This window comes from Schistocerca cancellata, unplaced genomic scaffold (genome assembly GCF_023864275.1).
Source record: "Schistocerca cancellata isolate TAMUIC-IGC-003103 unplaced genomic scaffold, iqSchCanc2.1 HiC_scaffold_103, whole genome shotgun sequence".
NCBI classification, from domain to species: Eukaryota; Metazoa; Arthropoda; class Insecta; order Orthoptera; family Acrididae; genus Schistocerca; species Schistocerca cancellata.
In genome coordinates this window covers 17,501-22,500 of record NW_026046158.1, presented here as the reverse complement: position 1 = coordinate 22,500, position 5,000 = coordinate 17,501, and the positions used below count along the sequence as shown (strand labels likewise).

General features: G+C 53.4%; 1 non-coding gene across 1 annotated transcript in view; it reads left to right on the top strand.

The window, feature by feature from the left end:
- The first annotated feature begins 4,359 nt into the window (after positions 1 to 4,359).
- The window catches only part of LOC126111813 (small subunit ribosomal RNA), a 1,909-nt gene continuing 1,268 nt past the window's right edge, over positions 4,360 to 5,000 (top strand). Inside the window, exon 1 of the ribosomal RNA XR_007524224.1 lies at positions 4,360 to 5,000. This exon is cut by the window's right edge and continues 1,268 nt beyond it. This is a non-coding gene — a ribosomal RNA (small subunit ribosomal RNA).

Genomic DNA, 5,000 nt, shown 5'->3' with positions numbered 1-5,000 from the left:
TAGGAGGGTGGGAAAATAGTACGAAGTATGCTTGCGTGAATAACGCGTGGTCAACGGTTCGCGCGCGCCCTCTGGTCCCGACGCCATCAACGTCCACAATAAACAGACCATACCGCATGATGTTGACAATGCCGCCCACAGGCACAACACAGCCATCTTTGGGAATGTGACCAAACTACATTGCCATCCGGCCCAGAAACGACACCTCCATCTACAGGAATCCAACGAAACTACGCCAACCATACCTCCAAAACACGGCACCGCCATCTATGACAATGTGACGAAACCACATGCAATAGCTCCATCTACGCGAATCGGACGACACTACGTCCACCATGTCGAGCGCACCACAAACAAAAATACCGCCACCTGCAGGTCCCCCGCAACATGACCTGCTGCACCGATGATACCGCCATCTATGAGACGCCACGCCGACTACGACATCGCTAGGTCCCACAGTGCCCATTTTCCGACGCCACCCACAAACCCTGCATCATCTGCCCACCACAGGAGCCCCAACGCCTGTGCCTGCGTCGCACGAAGTCGTCGACCGACAATCGCTCCACCCGCACCCGCACGTGCCCCACCCCAACCGCCCAAATCGCAACTCCAGCGGATGAACGGCGGACTCTTCCCGCACTCGTAACGTGCAATCCGCCCCTATATCTTGCGTTTCATGAAGAGTTATATCGAATATGCCATATTCCCGCTGTCCCTATACATGCTGTAAGTAGCTCGCTTGCTACAGCAGCAGCAGCAGCAGCAGCACCACCTCCGCGCGCTTCCCTGGGGGCACTGAACCGCAGGATGCGAGACCCCACGCCCAGTGGCAAACAGGGCTCCTCTCAGAATATAGGCGGTCCCTACCCCTCACAACGATGACGGTGGGAGGGCCGTTTTACGAGACCATTTCCTGCGGTGCCAACGCTGTCGTAGAGCCGATACTCCATCTTTGGTACAAGGCAATCATTCCGCTGTAAATCAGTACGTCACTCGTAGTTCAGTCACCTCACAGCACTGCTCAGTAAACTATGCAGGCCCACATAGATAGATTATGATAGATTATATACGCAAATGCCCCTATACATGCTGAACGTCCGTACACACAAAATGAACCACACGTCAGCCACACACTCTATCACACACTACTCTCTGCCTGTAACAGACACAGATACAACTACTAAGCACCAGCATGGACCAACGTCCGGTGCATCCTATCCGCCACAGTACACCAACTACGCTATGATAACCAGACCGGGAGGTCCAATCATAAAACAGAATACCCCACTCGTCCGACAACCACAATTGCTCAGAGAAGCCACCAACACCCACACATGTCCTACACAGGGGTGCACCCATCACCACCACACTGCCTCGTCTTACAGCACAAACACACTGGCAGGAATGAAACACACAGGTCTGCCGCAACCACAGACACGGCTCGCCCCCTCTCACTGGCGAAAAGCGCATCCCGACGTGACATAACTCCTTTGACACACTGACGCTGCCTCGGGCATCCACGTCCTACGGTCGATATCAACGAACCTCCCCCCCCCCCCTCCCCCCCACAACACGCCATCCCATACCACATTGTGTACCGTACCCAAACCTAACGTGTACTGTACTACAACGCAATGTGTACCATAACACAACCCAGTTTGTACCTTAACCTAACCTATGTCACCTTAACCTAACCTATGTCACCTTAACCTAACCTATGTCACCTTAACCTAACCTATGTCACCTTAACCTAACCTATGTCACCTTAACCTAACCTATGTCACCTTAACCTAACCTATGTCACCTTAACCTAACCTATGTCACCTTAACCTAACCCATCTTGCACCTTAACCTAACCCATCTTGCACCTTAACCTAACCCATCTTGCACCTTAACCTAACCCATCTTGCACCTTAACCTAACCCATCTTGCACCTTAACCTAACCCATCTTGCACCTTAACCTAACCTATGTTGCACCTTAACCTAACCTGTGTTGCACCTTAACCTACCTCAATTTGCACCGCAATGTAACGCAATTTGCACCGCAATGTAACGCAATTTGCACCGCAATGTAACGCAATTTGCACCGCAATGTAACGCAATTTGCACCGCAATGTAACGCAATTTGCACCGCAATGTAACGCAATTTGCACCGCAATGTAACGCAATTTGCACCGCAATGTAACGCAATTTGCACCGCAATGTAACGCAATTTGCACCGCAATGTAACGCAATTTGCACCGCAATGTAACTCAATTTGCACCGCAATGTAACTCAATTTGCACCGCAATGTAACTCAATTTGCACCGCAATGTAACTCAATTTGCACCGCAATGTAACTCAATTTGCACCGCAATGTAACTCAATTTGCACCGCAATGTAACTCAATTTGCACCGCAATGTAACTCAATTTGCACCGCAATGTAATGCAATTTGCACCGCAATGTAATGCAATTTGCACCGCAATGTAATGCAATTTGTACCGCAATCTACCCCCACATTGTGCCTTAACCTAACCCACATTGTGCCTTAACCTAACCCACATTGTGCCTTAACCTAACCCACGTTGTGCCTTAACCTAACCCACGTTGTGCCTTAACCTAACCCACGTTGTGCCTTAACCTAACCCACGTTGTGCCTTAACCTAACCCACGTTGTGCCTTAACCTAACCCAAGTTGTGCCTTAACCTAACCCAAGTTGTGCCTTAACCTAACCCAAGTTGTGCCTTAACCTAACCCAAGTTGTGCCTTAACCTAACCCAAGTTGTGCCTTAACCTAACCCAAGTTGTGCCTTAACCTAACCCAAGTTGTGCCTTAACCTAACCCAAGTTGTGCCTTAACCTAACCCAAGTTGTGCCTTAACCTAACCCAAGTTGTGCCTTAACCTAACCCAAGTTGTGCCTTAACCTAACCCAAGTTGTGCCTTAACCTAACCCAAGTTGTGCCTTACCCTGCTCTGTAATTGGCATATGACACGTTACATTAATGTATTGTCCAACCGCAACCCGCTCAGAATGTTGTGTACACAGCTACGTGTCATCTCCCCATAACAGCTGCATTGCAGTGTGGTACGCCATAGAGACGTGTGGGAGTAATGGACGCAGTGGATGGCGATCAGCATGAGCCGTCTGTTCATGTAGTGGCGCGTGTATGCAGACGTAGTAGTCTCTTCTCACACAATGTGATAGCACGGTGCCCCGCGTTCCACATCTGCGACATGCTACAGAGGCCGGTTGACAGTTGGTCGCGCAATGGACATCGCATACGTACGGGGGCACCTTCCACGTGCCCTCTAGTCGGGCACATTTTGTTGCGTGGATGTGAGCGGATGTAGTGTGTCTTGACACCTGACAGGCAGGCATGCAATAATAGTTGACTTTGCAAACGGGGATGGACGTGTACGTTTACTGGTGACGTTACGCAAATGAACAACTGGTAACCCGTTGTGGTGCGGTTGTCCTTGCTGGAGGTACATCTGTGAGGGCAACGATCGGTACAGCTACGAAGCGGTCCCCACCATACCAACGAACGTGAATGTGAATCTGGGTGTGAAGCGATACGCGGCTGTGGGTGGGTGGGACTGTCCCCGGCCGGTGAGGGGGGGGCCGCCCGGCGTGCTGGCCGCGCGGTGCGTGGGCGCACGCGCTACAGCCGGCTGGTGGGGGCGCCCAGTGGCAGGCGCGCCGGCCGACGGACGCGGCAGGCGGCGCAGCTGCGCGCCGGGGCACACCCTGCGCGCGGCGCCGTGCAGCCAAAGTGGGTCCTCGCCGGCCCGGTGCGAAGCGCGGTGGACATCTGCAGTGTGCTGGTCCGATTGAGGACTGTGTGCGTTGAGGATGCGCCGCCGCCCGGCACTCGGCGCCGCGACGCCGTCTGCTGCTCGGTCGCCCCAGCGGTTCTCGCTGGTGGTTTGTATCGCAGTTGTGCAGACGTGTTGGCACGTGCGCTGTGCTGGGAGAGTTCGCTTCGGCACCCACGTGGGGCCTTTGCCCTTCTGTGGCGCTGGCGTTGGAGCTGCCGGTCACCGTAGGTGGCGCGTGTTGTCTCCCGCCGGCAATGCCACGACAGCACGCTCCCGGGCCTCTGTCGGCAGCGGCAAGCTCAGTTGGGAGCACGGGTGGTCGCACCTAAAGCGTCTACTCGCCTAACTCCGGGCGATTGCGCCTCTCTCGAACCCGACCAAGTACTTAGGACGGCGCTGCGCGCCGCCGGGACCTGAGAGGGTTTCGAGGTGTATTGTGCAGGGGAGCTCAGCCTCCTCCTGTTTGCAGAATAATTGAGCGGACGCTTGCGTGTTCGCGCGGGCCCCTGGGACACACTCCCGGGCGGCCGGCTGCTCAGCTCTAGTTGACGCAGCTCCCTGGTTGATCCTGCCAGTAGTCATATGCTTGTCTCAAAGATTAAGCCATGCATGTCTCAGTACAAGCCGCATTAAGGTGAAACCGCGAATGGCTCATTAAATCAGTTATGGTTCCTTAGATCGTACCCACGTTACTTGGATAACTGTGGTAATTCTAGAGCTAATACATGCAAACAGAGTCCCGACCAGAGATGGAAGGGACGCTTTTATTAGATCAAAACCAATCGGTCGGCTCGTCCGGTCCGTTTGCCTTGGTGACTCTGAATAACTTTGGGCTGATCGCACGGTCCTCGTACCGGCGACGCATCTTTCAAATGTCTGCCTTATCAACTGTCGATGGTAGGTTCTGCGCCTACCATGGTTGTAACGGGTAACGGGGAATCAGGGTTCGATTCCGGAGAGGGAGCCTGAGAAACGGCTACCACATCCAAGGAAGGCAGCAGGCGCGCAAATTACCCACTCCCGGCACGGGGAGGTAGTGACGAAAAATAACGATACGGGACTCATCCGAGGCCCCGTAATCGGAATGAGTACACTTTAAATCCTTTAACGAGTATCTATTGGAGGGCAAGTCTGGTGCCAGCAGCCGCGGTAATTCCAGCTCCAATAGCGTATATTAAAGTTGTTGCGGTTAAAAA